The sequence below is a fragment of the Phascolarctos cinereus genome, unplaced genomic scaffold, assembly GCF_003287225.1.
Source record: "Phascolarctos cinereus isolate Bilbo 61053 unplaced genomic scaffold, phaCin_HiC Scaffold_1;HRSCAF=81, whole genome shotgun sequence".
Taxonomy (NCBI): Eukaryota; Metazoa; Chordata; class Mammalia; order Diprotodontia; family Phascolarctidae; genus Phascolarctos; species Phascolarctos cinereus.
The window spans coordinates 24305254-24322037 of NW_027555514.1; the positions used below are offsets into that span (position 1 = coordinate 24305254).

A 16784-nucleotide genomic window follows, 5' to 3' on the forward strand; every position below is an offset into this window, starting at 1 on the left:
TGGGGTAAGTGGCCTCTGCAGAGGAATTCTAGGTTTCTAAACAAAAATGTCCCTGGGTTGTCACATCGATGAATGCCCAGACCCTTATCCATGAGAACTGCTCATTTTTCCCACAACAAATTAATGAGAACCCAGCCTCCTGGTACAAAATTTGAGAGCAAGAACTCCTCACCTCATAAAAGCCATATCTCAGTCTAGTCCAAATCTCAGAGATGTTCCCAAATCCCCCAAGAGTCAAAGACAACAACCAAGATTGAGAAATGTCATTAGGACACTATGTTCCCAGGAATGATAAGAAAGCAGGGGTGTGGTCCAGTGGAAAGAATGCTTGTGTCTGAGGTCAGAAGATAGTGGTTCAAATCCTGTCCCTGCTGTTGACTGCCTGACTTTGGGTAAGTCATCTCATTTCTCTGAGCCTCTGTCACCTCACCTTAAAATGAGAGCTGACCTGCTGTGCTACTGAATTTGTGAGAGTGAAGAGAAGGTCAAAGGATCTTTGTACCTGGGCTGGGCTTCCCTGGGAAAAGGAGGATTCTGTAGATGCTTGGCAATAGGAAAAGTTCACAGGGGAAGGAAGGCCTTAATAATGTAGGGTATGCTTGCAAGCCCTCTGCTTGGGTCAAAAAATCAGACTTGACTCTAAATGTGTAACCAGGAATAGTTGGATGGTGAATTGTAGAGAGTTCTGTTCCCCAGAGAGGGAGAAAGAGATTCAAGGAATGGACAATACTTTGTAGGGAGTGGGAGAACATTGCAACACTTACTGTTTATTTCTTGCCATCTGTCTCTGAGCAATAAGGTTGGGAATTTTGTTTTCTGGTTCTCATAACAACCAAAGATAATTCCAAATTAGAAGATACTCTTATGATCCCCAGATTCATATTCTCTCTCTCTCTCTCTCTCTCTCTCTCTCTCTCTCTCTCTCTCTCTCTCTCTGATCGAAAAAAGAGAACCCTTTCAAAATTCAAGTAATGGATCCCTTTCAAGGTCTGTTTTGTATTATGTCATCATGCACATGAATGGCACACAATACCAGAAAGTACATGTCAATCTATCATTTAATGTTGTCATTTAATAAATATTAAACTTTTTTGTCAATATCTATAATTTCCATGATGTAAGAAATCCCAATGAGAAAATTTTGTCAACCAGTGCAAAGTGAAGGCTGCTATATATCTACTGGTCTTGAAGAATTATCTTGTGCACTGAATACTCAAGTGGTTTGCCTAGGGCCACACAGCCAGTATGTGTAAGAGGTAAGTTTGAATCCAAGTCCGTCTGACCTTGAATATGGCCCACAATGCACTATGCCATGCTGCCTTTCACAATATATGGATAAACTATGTTACCTACCTTAGGTGATGAAGAATTGGGGAAGAACAAACAAAGCTTCTAAACAGTTACAGTTGTTGGCTTTCTCAGGAGCTAGTGTGTCCTTCACTGCAGGTCTTCAACCAGAGTCTGGATGCCTGTTTGTTGGGTGTGAGGAGAGTAGGTTCTTGGACGATATGGCTTCTCTTCAGAGGACTCCCTTCCCTGCTCTGAGATTCTGCGACTCTGTGTGATTTAGGTATTTGCCCACACATATAGGGTACAAGGATCAATGAATTGTGGGTCTTCATAATCCAGAGCTGGTTATCTCATTCAACATTGTAGCACATGTAACATAATTACAAATTTAATGAAATAACAATATTGCTGCTCTGGCCCTCTCCTCTCCTTCTTCCCCTCAACCTAGCATGTGAAGAACAGAATAGAATAGAATAATACTTTCTCTTTGAGTTTCTTTTCCTCTGGGAATATTTTGGGGAAAGAATGGTAAACTGAGAGTCATGGAACCCAAGTTCAAAGTGGGCTCTGCCTCTCAAGAGCTATGTCATCTTGGGCAGTCTCTCCAGAACTCAGTTTCTTCATCTATATAATAAGGACATTTGACTAAATGGCTTCTGACGTCTCTTCCAGCTCTAAATCTTTGATCTCATTACTACTATCAATGATTCTATGGTCAATGGTTTCACTGTTGTAGGCATTCTTTCCATGAATGCTGACTGCAACCCATCTGTAACTTAGTCAGTGGTCTTGGACCATTGTCTGAGGCTCAGAGACCCATGGTAAGGTGACTCATAAATAGAAGAGACTTCATATCCAACCCTCTCATTTTACAAATGACCAGACTGAAACCTACGGAAGTTAAGTGATTTTGCTGAGGTCACAGTTAGTAAGTGTAGTCGTAAGATAGGATTTTGACTGAGGTCCTCTGATTCTCGATGTCCTTGAACTTGGGTCTGCCTGACTCCAATTCCAGCATTCTGTGCCCTATGCCCTCAGTGACTCTTATCCAGCATAGAGACAAAACTCAGATACCTGGCTGGCATCAAACTTGAAAGGCCTCAAGTATATTCCCAGTGGCAGATTGCATCTTCTGTCCAAGGACCAGCCCTGCTTACTATGTTGAGTTTCATTACCACAGGAAGCCAGTAGGTGATGAATTCTTTGTTTGTGGCAACCCATGAAGTGAAGACAAATGCAAAAGAGGCCTTCATTCCTAGAACATGGCATTCTGAAGCGATGTCAGTAGTCAATAAACATTTATTAAGTGTCTACTATGTGTCAGGCACTGTACTAAGCCTTAGGATTCAAAAAGAGGCAAAAGACACGTCCTCGAGGAGCTCACAGTCTAATGGGGGAGGCAAAACTTAAACAAGCCATAACAGGCAAGATGCAGGATGAGTAGTACATAGTTATGACAGGGAAGGCACGAAAATTGAGAAGGCTTGAGAGAGGCTTATTATAGAAAGTAGGATTTTGGTTGGGACTGGAAGGAAGCTGGGGAAGCCAGGAAGTGGCTGTGAGGAGAAAGAGCATTCCAGGAGTGGGGGGCAGCCAGAGAAGATGCCTGGAGCCAAGAGATGGAAATCCTGTTTGTGGAAAAGCCAGGAGGCCAATGTCACTGGATGGGAGAGTCCTTCTCCACTGTGGCTATAGCGGAGAGATGCAGTTTCTCAACTCTACCCTGGAGCTGAGTTTGGTAATAATAACAATAACAACAATGATACTTATCATTTATATAATGCTTTAAGGTTTGCAGAATGCTTCACACATATTATCACATTTTGCCTCCTAACAGCCCCGGGAGGTGGTTGTTCAGTTGTTTCAGTTGTTCTGAATTTTTGTGACCCCCTTTGGGGTTTTCTTGGGAAAGATACTGGAGTTGTTTGCATTTCCTTCTCCAGCCCCTTTTAAAGAAGATGACACTGAGGTAAACAAGGTTACATGACTTGCCAGTAAGTGTCTGAGGCCAGATTTGACCTCAGGTCTTCCTGACCCTAAGCCTGGTACTCTGTCCACTGTGCCACCTAGATGCCCATCCTGGGAGGCCGGTGATTATTACTTCCATTTTACAGTTGAGGAAACTGAGGCTAAAAAAGGTTAAGTGGTTTGCCTAAGTCACATAGCTATTAAGTGTCTGAGGACGTACTTGAACTTGATTCTTCCTGACATCAGGTCCAGTGTTTTACCTCCAATGCTACACAGTTGTTTCAGATACAAACATTTGGCATTTTCCTTTTTTTATGTCCATTTCCATCCCTTTTTGATGACATCTTAATAAATAAGAAATGGAGAAGAGGGGGAAGAGGAACTCCAGTAGGTGATATTGGATATAATTTCAACCGCTCCAATAGTTAAGCAAATTTTTGACATTGAAATTTGGGGTATCAATAAAAGTAAAAAGATTGTGGGGTCTTCAGCACAGATTTCCTCAGTGTATACTTGGTCTGGTTCAGACTTACTTCCTTATGTATCTTTTTTAATGCCATTTATCCTTCCTCACATAGTATATGAAATAGTGGGGTTTTAGTGTCCAAATCTGATGGTTCCATTGTCTTCAATGATGAGACTAGTTTACTATTAAAATATTGGCAAATCTGTCCTACTTTGCATTTATTTGTTGTCTGTCTAAAGAACTGTGGCTATCACTTTCCCTTCAAAGTAGTGATGGTTTGTCTTTCATTACACAATATTCAAAATTTCTGGTAAGTAGCTCCCAAGCACATTCTTACCTATCCGGAAACCTGACCTTTGGCAAGCCTCCCACTCAAAATTAATCTTGAGACACTAATGAGGAGATGGTAAAGAAATGGCTGAACTATCAAAAGCAGACTCTGGAAAGCCAAAGTTTTCCCTCAATTTCCTGTTCATCTCAAGGTTACATAGTACAGCAGTGGCGACCCACTGAAAGAAATGACAGATTTTCCAGAATAAATGAGAAAGATAATGTCACAGCACAGGACTCTTTGACCTCGAGAACTTAGCAATTTATTAGTTTTAAATAAGACTCTGCAAATCCTGGGTACCAGGTTGCCATGGCACCCAGTTTTTTTTGCTCCAAATTATGGGTTCTCTTTTTAATACCAAGATTATTTGGAAATAAGAAGTCTGTAGCCCTGGTTTCCTGGACATAAACACTTAACGTGGCCTCCCAAGGGTTCCTTGGCTTTTTCTTCATGACTGTTATCCCCACTTTAGCTTTAGCTTGGAGTTTGATCCCCAAGAGTGGCGAGAGGGACAGAAGACGCAGTGAAGGCTGCCAACCAAGATTTCCAGTTGCTTGGGATATGGCCCAAGCAGTGTTCTGGCCAGATGTACTGAACTTTTTCTTTCAGTCTTCATAGAGAATTCTTCAAGATTCTTCCATTGACCTTGATTTGAGTTCCAACTGAGACTGAGAACCAATGCTCTCCAGCACTGTGATTCTTTCCCCCTACCCCTCCTGCTTTGCTTTCCTGAAATCTGAAAAATTCATCTGGTTCCTACATCCAAAACAAATTTGTTGAGTTCTAGTTTAAAAAAAATAAACATGTTTACAAGATCCTCCATCGATTCCAACAAAGGAAAACATTTTGCTTTCATGGTTGCTTGAAGCAACTGTATGGTTGATTTTACTTGTCAGACTGTATTTTTGTTTTAATATGTGTAAGATTTAAGTATGACATGATTTCTAGTTGTTTTAAATTGGGAAGTTATTTAGTTTAGATTTTTGTTGAGATTCGTTAGATTTATTTAGAAAAATAAAAACAAGAGGGTGATCACATATCTTAATAAGATTTTCTTTATAGAAAAAGCCATGTCAACTTCCTTTTAAAATGTACTGTTCTGCAGGAAAAAACCATGATGATAATGTAAATTTTTTAAAAATCACTAAAAAGAAAAGCTGAATTCTGATTAATTGAAAAAAATAATAATGGTCCTGAAGAATAGACAATAAAGTATATTTCCCTCATCATGGCAGAGTAAAGGAACTACAAAGGTAGAATGTGATATGCGTTGTTAGTTGGAGGTCCCCTATATTGTATGTTTATACTTGTTTTTCTTAATTATAAGGAAGGCTTCAATCTGGGGTAGAGGGAGAAGGCAGCTAGCTCCAGAAACCACTCCACCATCTTGGCCAAGAAAACACCATGGACAAGTCCATGGGGTCATGAAGAGTCAGACACAACAATCGAATGACTGAACACCAAAGAGCAACATACACACACATACATGTGTGTATATATGTACATATACACATGATACATACTTACACGTACGGATACATGTATATGTATACATGCACACACACACATACACATATACACCATCAATGACTTCGACTTGCCAAAGTGAACCTGGACCCATAACTTGAGTGCAGGTTCACTTTGGCAGATTACAGTCACTGATGGCTTGTTATGGCATATTTTAGAAGCTGGTTGGGAGATTATGCTAAGATTGGTGTATCCTTTCCTGCGATTTGGCTACCACTACCCCCCCATCCCGACTCCCAAGCCCCCTGTTAAAAGGCTGGAACTTCAGTGAAGTTCTCATGGTTGTTCCCAAAATAAATGATGCTAATTTCTAGTCTGTCTCTAATCTGCGTGGCAGGGAGCTGTTCTTCTCTGCTATAAGGCTTCCGGTGTTGACAATTCTGTTCTTCCTTTTTCCCCAGGGACAACTGTTCCTCTCTTTCCTATGCTACAGATTAAGGGAAAATGCATTTTTCCCCCTCTCTCATAGGAAGTGATTTTTTTTAAAGCTAAATTAAATAGAAATTGAGTAGCAGACTTCTACCTAGAATGGAACATAGCCTGATAAAAATTCTCTGATGATTTAAAAGTCGGTGTATAATAAAAGTGAATGCAATTTTCCTGACAAGTGGGGGTGAACTTCCCACCACTTATTCTTTCTTCTGACTTCGTGTTAATTACTTTTGAAATTGCTTGAAAAGATGTCCACACATCGAAGCTCAAGGTCTTGTTTAAACAGCTTACTTTTCACTCTTGTGACAGTGAGGTAGGAAGTCTGAAGATCCAGATAGCAAGAGAAAAGGGGGAAAAAGACACTTTGGGGAATTGGTCTCTAAGCTCTTAAAATGGTGGAAGTTTAATTTTCTGCCCTGTTCTCCTCCCTTTAAATCTGTCTCTTTACTAAGTCAGATACAGACTGGGTTTCCTTATTGTTAGAGGTACCAAAGTTGACAAATTCCTATGCATGGATTTGTTTGGTTGTGATAAAGTCCTGGGATTAAGGACTTTGTGTCAGAAGGGATTAAAGATTTAGAGGGTATATGAGGGACTTCCTCATTAAATGTTCTCCCTCCAAACAATGCTGTGAATTGGGAAGAGTTTAAGAGGTTTCCTAGGATAAAAGAAACAGCACAGAATCCTCTCCTATACAAGTAGGAAGGACTGTAGCATCCATTTAGTGCAGCCCATACTGAAAAGGAAACCCCAGCATGACAGAGCTAGTGTGTTTGAAACTTTTTTTTTTGAGACTCCTTGCAGGAAGCAACCCATCCCACTTTTGGATAGTTCTGCTTAAGAAGGTTCCTCCCCCCCCCTTATAGCAAGCCTGAAATGTCCTTCTTTGGGACTTTCAGTCATTGCTCCTGGTTATCTTCTGGGACTAGCCAGAGCTAGTCTATTATCTTTCACCAAGACCACCCTTCACCTACTTGAAGACAGTTAAGGAAATTAAGGTCTAGACAAATGGCTTGTCTAAGGTCACTTAGATTACAAGTAGCAGTGGCCAGGATTCTTACTCAAGTCCTGTGCCTCCAGGTTCAGTGCTTTCCTGATATACCAGCCCTTGCTGCATGACTCTTTCTCTTCTCCTTTTCCATCTTTTTTCCTTCAAAGCTGCCTGTTAGCTGTGTGACCTTGTGCAAGCAACTTAACCTCTCTGGTTCTCAGTTTCCTCATCTGTTAAATAATGGGTTGTATCACGTGATCGTTCATGTCCCCTCTGGTCTAAGTTCCCTGAGCCTAGGCTCTTTTTTCCTCTTGGTCTGTTATCTGGTAATACAATCCAACACATTAAAAAAAACAAAACAAACCAATAACCTTGTCATTTAATAAGTGTTTTTTTTATTTCATGTTTTATTTTCCCATCAGACTAATAGATATAAGTTTCCATAGTCCACAGACCCAAATTAGCATACTCTCCATTTCTGTATGAGGCTCAAATAACTATTAGCTAGCTAAAAAGGCCATCAGAAGCTTACCAAGCTGACCTATGATGCCAGGTATTTTTTAAAACTTGCATTTTAAAAATTTTTAAACTTATATTTGACTTAATATCAATAACTGGCATCCAGATGGTGCTTTAAGGTTTGCAAAGCATGACATATATGTATACACATGCATACATATACATACATACATATACATATGTATACACACATACATATACAAACATATTACGTATATATATAATGTATATATACACATACAGAGTATATATATATGTATTTACACATGTGTATGTATGCAACACAGAGTGTATATATATGTATATGTATGTATGTATACATACAACACACACAAATAGATTGTTGTGAGGCCCAGATGATTCTCTCTCTTTTTCTCTTCTCTCTCTCTCTATCTCTCCGTATCTATATCTCCCAGGTCTCACTCTGAGGGTCCTTCTGTGAACAAACATGTTTTCCTTTCCTAGGAAGAAAAATTCATGGAAAAGAGTATGATGAGGTTCCTTGCAGCTCAAGGACAATATGATCTGTTACTCCTAACTTCCTTCTCACAACAGGACACTGCCTACAGCCATCTTTGCCCCTGTGTGTCTGTTTCACACTCCATCCTTCATTTATTACACCTTTCCCACCCCATGCCATCAACTCCACTTTCAGGTGCAAAGTGACTTCGATGAGTGTAGCCTTGGAAAGACTAATGAGATGTGCTTGAGCCCTCCCAGTGGAGAAGTGCCTAATTGCAGAAATCCCATTGCTCACAAGGATAGGGATGGTCTCAAATTCTAAGCCCATCTCATTGTCTCTATAGACACAAAGTCCTCTTAGAGAGCTTGGATTTGGTGGTGGGGGTAGAGACAGGAAGGAAATAGCATGAAAATGCTACAATACAGCATGAAAATAAAAAGTCAAGCCTCGAGCAAAAAAAAATACGTTGTTGATAGTGGGGAAACTCAGCTGTTTTATGGCTAATTATAGGCTTTCCCTTACAGGAGTCAGAAACTAAGATACCTAACAAAAGATTGCTGTCAGCTGACACCAGGCTTAGGGTGCTAGGATGGGCCTAAGAATTTGTTTGTCTATTTACTTATTTAGTAATTGATTTGGAGAGAAGTCAGTTCCATGAACAAGTCAGACAAGAAAAATGGGACAGTGAAAGTCTGCCTTATTTGGGTATTTCTTTGAGCTCATCTCATTAAAAAGTATGTGCTGTTTAAAAAAATGAGCTGTTGCCCTCCTGAGTTTTCTTTTTCTTTTTTTCCCCTTTTAATGAGATGATCTCTAGCAGTGACTAAAGGTTCTGGCACCATCTTTAGCGGAAATATTTTGGGAAAGAGCAAGGAGGAGAATAAAATGGAGGCAAGGGTGAAATAATGAGAACCCAGGCTAAACTGGTTGTGAATGCTCTGTGAATTCAAGACTTTGAGAAAAAGCTTTTGAGTATACTTACTTTGCTCGGAAATAGAAGAAAAATTCTCTGTCTTGGCATAGACCATATTCCTAGCACCACAAGAAGGCAAAGGATAATTTATTTTACAATTCTTTTTTTGGTTGTTGTACAGAGATGAAAACTTCTCTGAGTATATATGAAAGAGAACAATTTTCATAAGATCCTCTAGTTGCTGACTTCAGGAACTGGGAGTGCTTAGTCTGAAGAGAAGATTTAGGGGGAATTTGATCAGTCTTTGTGATTCCCCTCTCTGAGCACTTCAAGGGCTATCACATGCAAAATAGATTAAACTTGGTTGGTTTGGCCCCAGAGTGCAGAACTGAAAGTGATGGGGGAAGATACATGGTGTCAGAGTTTGGCCAGAAATAAGAAAATGAACAAATAAAAACCAAAATCCAAAAAAAATCCTTCCTGATATTGAGACCTATCCAAAAGTTGAATGGCTATATTGGGAAGAAATAGGTCTTTAGGATCCCTGGTCAGATACAAAGGTTGGAGTAGGTGGATGGCCTGTGAGACTCTTTCCAATTCTAACATCACCTCACTTGGACTATTATAATAGCTTCCCAATTGGCTTCCCTGCCTGGGGTCTTTCCCCATCCCACCCCATCCTTCAGTTGGCTGTCAAAAGTAATCTGCCTGAAGTATATAGATCTGACCATATCAACCCCATAACCAATAAACTGCAGTAGCTCCCTTTCGTCTCCAAGATCAAATGTAAAATGTTCCTTTGGGGCATTTAAAACTTTTCACAATCTGGCCCTTTCTTCTCTTTCCAATTTTCTTATTCATTACCATCATCCAAATATCCTACAATCCAGCCATACTGGTCTCCTTGCAGACCCTCACACCTAAAGCTCCATCCCCCATCTCTGAGCCTTTGTACTGACTGTTCCCCATGTGTGAAATGCATGCCTGGCTTCCTTCAAGATTTAGCTCAAGAAACATCTGCTATTGGAACACTTTTCCAGTCCTCCCGTCAATGAGAGCCTTCCTTTCAAAGGTTACTTTATATCTGCCTCAGAGGTATCTTGTATAAATCTGGATATGTATGAGTTGTGTCCCCTGTTAGAATGTAACCACTTAGAGGGCAGGGATGATTTTTACTTTTTTCTTTGTATCTATAGTGTTTTTCATTGAGGCTGGAACACTAGTGGTTATTGATTAATTGATTTACTCACTGATTTCCTTTGAGCAATCTTGTCCTACTCAGCTTCATTTTCACATCTCGTGTTCTCTCTAAAAAGGAATTTAGGAGAAGGAGAAAGAGAAGAGGGAGGAGGAAGAGAAAGAGGAGAAGAAGGAGAAGGAGAAGGAGAGGAGAAGGAAGAGTCTTGCATGGTCTAAAATGCATTTACCTTACTTCTAAGCAGTTTCTTTATGAATGCATCCTTCCTGGAGCGTTTCTGTAGTCTCTGAGCAATTCATGATCAGCATGGGCTTTGCTTTATGTTCTCCTGTCTCTCTCTCTGGACGCTTTCAGTGTTTAACAGCAATGAACTAAGCAGGGTGAACACTAGATTTGGAGTCAGGGGACACGGGTTCAAATCTGGTTATTCTACTTACTACCTCTATGATAAAACTCATTTAACTTTTTTGGGCCTCAGTTTCCTCATCTGTAAAACAAAGAGGTGGAACTGGACAACCTCTGATGGATTTCCAGGCTCTAAATATATAATCGTGTGACCTTGGACAAGTCACATAACTTCTCTGGGGCTCAGTTTCATTATCTACAAAATGAGGGGGATGAACCAGATAACCCTTCCAGCTTAAAATCCATTCACCTATGACCACACTTCAGTACAGCAGGTGTCACTGCAATTGTTCTAGGGCCTAGGCTTTGGCTACATAAAATTAAGCCGTTCCCCTGATCAGTTCCTTAAGTCTCAAATTCTGCATGTTGCACCTATTAAGAGAGATATCTGCCTTCTGCATAACCATCAGTCTCCCCCTATAGCTAAAAAATCTAGGAATTGGCCCAAAGGCTAATTATGCATTTTACTTCTCTCCTGTCACTGCCTCTCGGTAGGATACATGCCCAGAGGAAAGAGCGTGGTGGCTGGGGCAACCCCTGGAGAATGATTTTCTCCTTCTGATTGATAACGTCTGGGCACTTGGATGTTTTTGTGTGGGAGTGTGTACAGAGAAAGAAAGATGGCAAAGCTAAGGAGTGGTTACTCTGCTTTTATACTGATGAACGCCCATTAAATATTTATTTAACTTCCCAGTCTCCAGACAGAGTTGCTTTTCCTCTAGTTTGACTGCTCCCAGAGGTAGTGTAGGTCTTGCATATCTGCACGGTTCATCCTAACTCAGAGGCATCATTCAGAGACACTGGACTGGAAATATTCCGGCCATCCTACCTGGTGTCAAGGCACTTGTTATACTAATTTCCATTCTCAAGGATTTCAGAGTAATGACCTATTAGAGATTTGGAATCAATCTCTTCCACCCCACTGTGGGCTCCTGGGAAGGGCCACCTTTCTGGTTGGGCAGCAAAAGTTGTTTTCTCTTACGTTATCATCTTTTCTTAGAATGGAAGTTTGGAAGTCATCCATTTGGGCTTCATTCCTCACGATCGATTTATAAAACTACAGCCCACTGGAAGTTAGGGGCAGGGTATTCTTGTGTCAGTTTCCTTTTTTTTTTTTTTCTGAAAGCCTTCAACTAGTTCCTTTCTTTAAGACAAGTGGCAGCGAAGTAAGTAATCTCATTTTGCATTGATACTGTTTTTGTTTGAACAGAATAAAAACATTTAAAAGTGTTTTGGCACCATTGCACTGACCTGGGAGTTGTAAAAAAAAATATTTAAATCTCCTTTAACACATCAATAATAATACCTGGGTAGATAAATAAATGATAGAAAGACAGACAGAGAGATAGATGGGATATATATATATATATATATATATATATATATATATATATATATATAGAGAGAGAGAGAGAGAGAGAGAGAGAGAGAGAGAGAGAGAGAGAGAGAGATACACACACACATATACATGTACATGTACATATACATACATACACACACAAGAATTGGGGATCTAGTATCTGGTCCTTGCTGTGGTCCTTAATAGCTATGTCAGTCATCCATCACACACTTATTAAGTGTGTTAAGGACTGGGGATACAAATAAAAAGCCAAAACAGTTCTTACCCTCAAGGAGAGTGAACTCTAACTGGAGGGATAATGTGGCCATCAACAGAAGTACACAAGACATGGAGCAGATGGAAGGCAACCTTAGTTACCTAAGCCCTGGAGAACTTAAGTGATTTCCCCAAGGTCATGTAAGGATTAACTGGTCAAAGCAAGCATATTTCCTTTAGTTGAATGTAAGCTCACCAAAGGTGGGGATTAGTCGGTTTTATTTTTGCATCCGTACAATCTAGCAGAGCTCCTGGTTCATGTTGCTGTTCAGTCATTTCAGTCATGTCTGTTTCTGTGTGACCCCATTTGGGGTTTTCTTGGAAAAGATAACTGGAGTGGTTTCCCATTTCATTCTCCAGCTCATTTTACAGATGAGGAAACTGAAGCAAACAGGGTGAAGTGTTTTATATACTTTTAGCCTAGAGAAGACACGGTAGGCAGGGAAGGAGGACATGACAGCCTGAAAGGCTTAATTGTGGTTTCTAGCTTTGAAGTCTGGAAGATCTGGGTTCAAGTCCTACTTCCGACTCATACTGGCTGTTTGACCTTGGACAAATAAGTTGACCTCTCAGGCAGCCCTCTAAGATGAGAAGCTGAAGAGAAGGTACAGATCTGCATTGGTCCAGAGAACTTCCCGTACCAATGAAATCACACAGTCCTCCTAGGCCACCCCTTATCTGAGGAAGACCCCAGGCCTCTTCTTGGCCCCAGTGATGAGAACTAGAAACAACAGACAGAAATGCAGGCTTGAGGTCAGGTACAAGTTTTGAATGCTTAGGGCTGCCCAAGAAAGGCATGAACTGCTTGAGGATTGCAGTTCCAGATGTCTCCTATTTTACAGCTGAGGACACTGAGGCTCAATGGGCCCTCACCAGAGATCTTCAAGTAAAGACTGGATGAACACCGTCTCGTATAGTGTAGATGGATTGCTTTTTCCTGGAATGGGCTGGACTAGGTGACCCCAAGTCCTCTTCTGACTCCAAATTCTTGACTTGTTTCATTTAAAACTTACAGAAATCATGGAGGTATTATTATGAATATTTTACAGATGAAAACATTGAACCTCAGAGAGCTTAAGTGATTTGCCCGTGGTCAGACAGCTAGTCAAAGTGTCAGGAGCAGAATTCAAAAAGTAAGATTCCCCCTGACTCCATGTCTGGTGTTCTTTGAATTATATATTGGAAGGCTAGCTTGGCAGTACATCCAGATGCCAGCTTTTAATAGATAAACATGGTGGAGAATCATAGATTTAGAGCTAGGAAGGACCTTAAGGCTCTTCAAATATAAAGTCTCTGATTTCACAGATGAGGAAACTGAGGCTTGGGAGGGGGTAGCATTAAGTGACTTGCCCAAGTTCATACAGGTAGTGTCTGTCTAGAGATACAGGTGGTCTTTAGCTGTTGCTGTTTGTTTGTGTTTAATTGTACTGAGGTTTCATATTGGGTCAGTCTGGAACTGATAGCACATGGTAACAAAAGAAGGAAGAGTGCAGCACAGCAGATATGGGGTCACTTCACTGAAAGTGTTTGAGGAGATAGAGAGAGAGAGAGAGAGAGAGAGAGAGAGAGAGAGAGAGAGAGAGAGAGAGAGAGAGAGAGAGAGAGAGAGAGAAGAAAACAGGGGAGAGAGAAGGAGAGGGAGTGAAAGAGAGGAGAAGCGGAGGGGTGAGGAGGAAGAAGACAGAAGGGGAGACAGAGGAAGAGATAAAGGGGGACTGAGGGAGAGAGAGAAGGAGAGGAAGAGAGAGAGAGGGACAGACAGAGAGACAGACATGCACACAGAGAGAGAGAGAGAGAGAGAGAGAGAGAGAGAGAGAGAGAGAGCGTGCATATGTGCACATTTCAGCTACACTGCTTTCAATACCACAGAAGGCTCTGGCCTCTGGTTTGATGATAACTCTCCAGCCCCTGGCATCTCTGTGCAATGCAATGGGATTACAGGTTTTGGAAATTGGCTTTTCACGGCTGTGAACTAGCCCTGTATTTTTTCAAGTCCATCATCATCCAGTTGAAGAGTTGGCTGTTCCTGAGGAGAGGTGAATTACTGCCCTTGAAGGGCTTGGTTGGTGGAGAAGAAAATGTCACTGCTATTGTCAGCTAATAGTGTTCAAGTCATAAGACGAAAAGAGGCTTCATGACCAGTGTGAAGGCCATTTGGGCAGGAGCCTGGAGAACAGGTAATCAAGGTTTGTTCACTCCATCATTGAAGAGGCATTTCTAGGCTTCAAAGGAACTGCTCCAGAGAGCTTCCGAATTTGAGAAAAGACCTGGGATGGTAGACTCCAATAAGAGGCCAGATCTGAGAAGAGCAGGACAAAAATGAGCTCTGCTGGCCTGCCACCCACATCCCTTTCTCCTGATAACTCATGAGCTTAAGCTTCTGTGATCTCAGCAGGCCAGAGGACAGGAGGATGAACTTTAGCTGCAGCTAAATGCAGGGCTGCTCGTTTGTTTCTAAATCATTCCCTAAAGGAAAATTGGGGAACTAGGGAAAGAAAGGGAATATTCTAGTGCTGCCTTCTGAAAAAATCTTTCCATTCAGACATCTCTGATTTCCTGAACACCTTTTGGTTTTAGAAAAGGGAATACAAATTTCACTAACATCTCTCATTATATCTTTATTTTTAAATAGAAAGTTATTGGTCAGTCTCAATAGAATTACTCTGTCCTCAAATCTTAACCTTCTGGACATAAAATGGTAAGAAAATTGAAGAAAATTTTTTTAAAACAGAATAAAGGCATTATTAATATCAAGTAAGACATGAAGCAAGGACATATGTATTTGCTAAAGGTGTTTGTCACTGTGAGGGAAATTAGAGTCTAAATATAAAAGGTTGTTGTTCGGTTGTTTTCAGTCATGTCTGACTCTCCATGACCCCATTTGGGATTTTCTTGGCAAAGATGCTGGAGTGGTTTGCCATTTCCTTCTCCAGCTCATTTATAGTTAAGGAAACTGAGGTGAACAGGATTAAGTGACTTACCCAGGGTCACACAGCTGATAAGTATCTGAAGCTGTATTTGAACTCAAGAGGATGAGTCAGACCTGGCACTCTATCTACTGTACCACCTAGCTGCCTGTAAAAGGGGTTATTTACACACAAAAATGGGGGGAGGTCCTTCAGAAGGTCCTATCTGTATATGGTCTTGTCTTGATTGCATACTCTGCTAGCCCACTGCAGAGTCTCCTAAATGAGACCTATAGTCACTCAGAAGCATTTGGCCTAGCTACGCACACTGGAAAAACCACGTGGATGAAAAAGGCCTTTAAGTCTTGTCTGAGATGCATCTGATAGAAAACTTATAGAACTCATTCGTTAGCCCATATAGTTTGGACAGATGCTAAAAATAGAGAATGAGTTGGGTCCAGAACTGAACATGGATAGAAAGGTGGATTGTAAAACCTTTGGGGATTTGTAGAGTGTCATTTTTGCCAAACCCCCAAGATTCTGCCTTAAACAAAGGCCTGTCTTTTGAGTATCTTTTGCTAGTGATGTTTGATGGTTGTTAGCGACAGAATACCACAGCCTCTGAACAATTAAAGCCAAGGATTGTCCAAAGGGCAACGAAGAGATGCATGGTGAGTGCAAGCTTCTACACATGGCACCTGAGGAGTTATGTAGGAAATGCGATATGAGGGTGACCGTGCAAGAAATGTGTGACTGGAGAAAAACAGATGTGCCAGTCACAAAGTGCGAGCAAAGGCTAGTTAATGGAAACTCTGTGTGCTCCATTGGTGTCTATGAAACATTAAGAGATGCAGAGGAAGGCTCCCATCTTTTGGGTGCACTCCCTGTAGTAGACTGATAGGAAGATCAAGTCAAGAATGCACAGGATGGGCTAGCATAGATGGGTTGCAATCTTCATCAGTGAAGGGAGTGACCACACCAAAGAAATCACAGATGTGTTGGAATAAAATCTGTTTTAGGGAAGATCAGGAGCTCTTGGGAGAGTGAGTCCCCTCAAGGACTGGCTTTTATTTTGTTATAGTAAAATGTCTCAAAATTTAAACAAAGGTCTCTAGTCCTTTAATTTCACCTTTTAAATTTCAGAATTTATTAAGTCACATTCATTTCTCCTGATGCTGAATCTCTGGTAGTGACACTGGGGATTTCAGCAATTGCAGAAGTATAGATGTGAATATTCATCCTGTCAAATGTCTCCCAGTGTACCAAGGGGAGCAATTCTACCTTGGCGAGATTTGAAATAAGTGACCTAAAAGCCCTTCTCTAATTTCCATGGTTCAGCTCACAAGTCTTCTACATGGCATTTCTCCAGGGAGAAATAGCAAAAAGAATAAAAAGACATATATTAAAAATCAAAAATACGTCCAAACTTCTGCATTCCCATGCGGTTCGCATTTCCACAGCAGAAAGGAAGTTACTATGAACTGATTCCTTTCCCAAGTAATTCTTTTGTAGTGGCTAGCAGGCTGGATTTGGAATGAGGAACAGCCAAGTTCAAATCCTTTCTCTGTCACCGACTAGCTGTGTGACCCATGGCCAAGTCATTTAAGCTCTCTGAGCCTTGGTTTTTTCATCTGTAAAATGAGAAGGTTAGACCAGGTGACCTAGCTCTTCTCGATCCCCAAAACCCTCAGTCTGCCTATTGGATATGATCAGGCCCTAATCTCTTCTCTCAGGGGCTGTTTCAATACCTTTCCCCTCCA

General features: G+C 41.0%; 1 long non-coding RNA gene across 1 annotated transcript in view; it reads left to right on the forward strand.

Annotated features, from left to right (window-relative positions):
• The first annotated feature begins 316 nt into the window (after nucleotides 1-316).
• The window catches only part of LOC144457499 (uncharacterized), a 34017-nt gene continuing 17549 nt past the window's right edge, over nucleotides 317-16784 (forward strand). Inside the window, exon 1 of the long non-coding RNA XR_013486846.1 lies at nucleotides 317-392. This is a non-coding gene — a long non-coding RNA (uncharacterized LOC144457499). The remainder of the gene's footprint in view (nucleotides 393-16784) is intronic.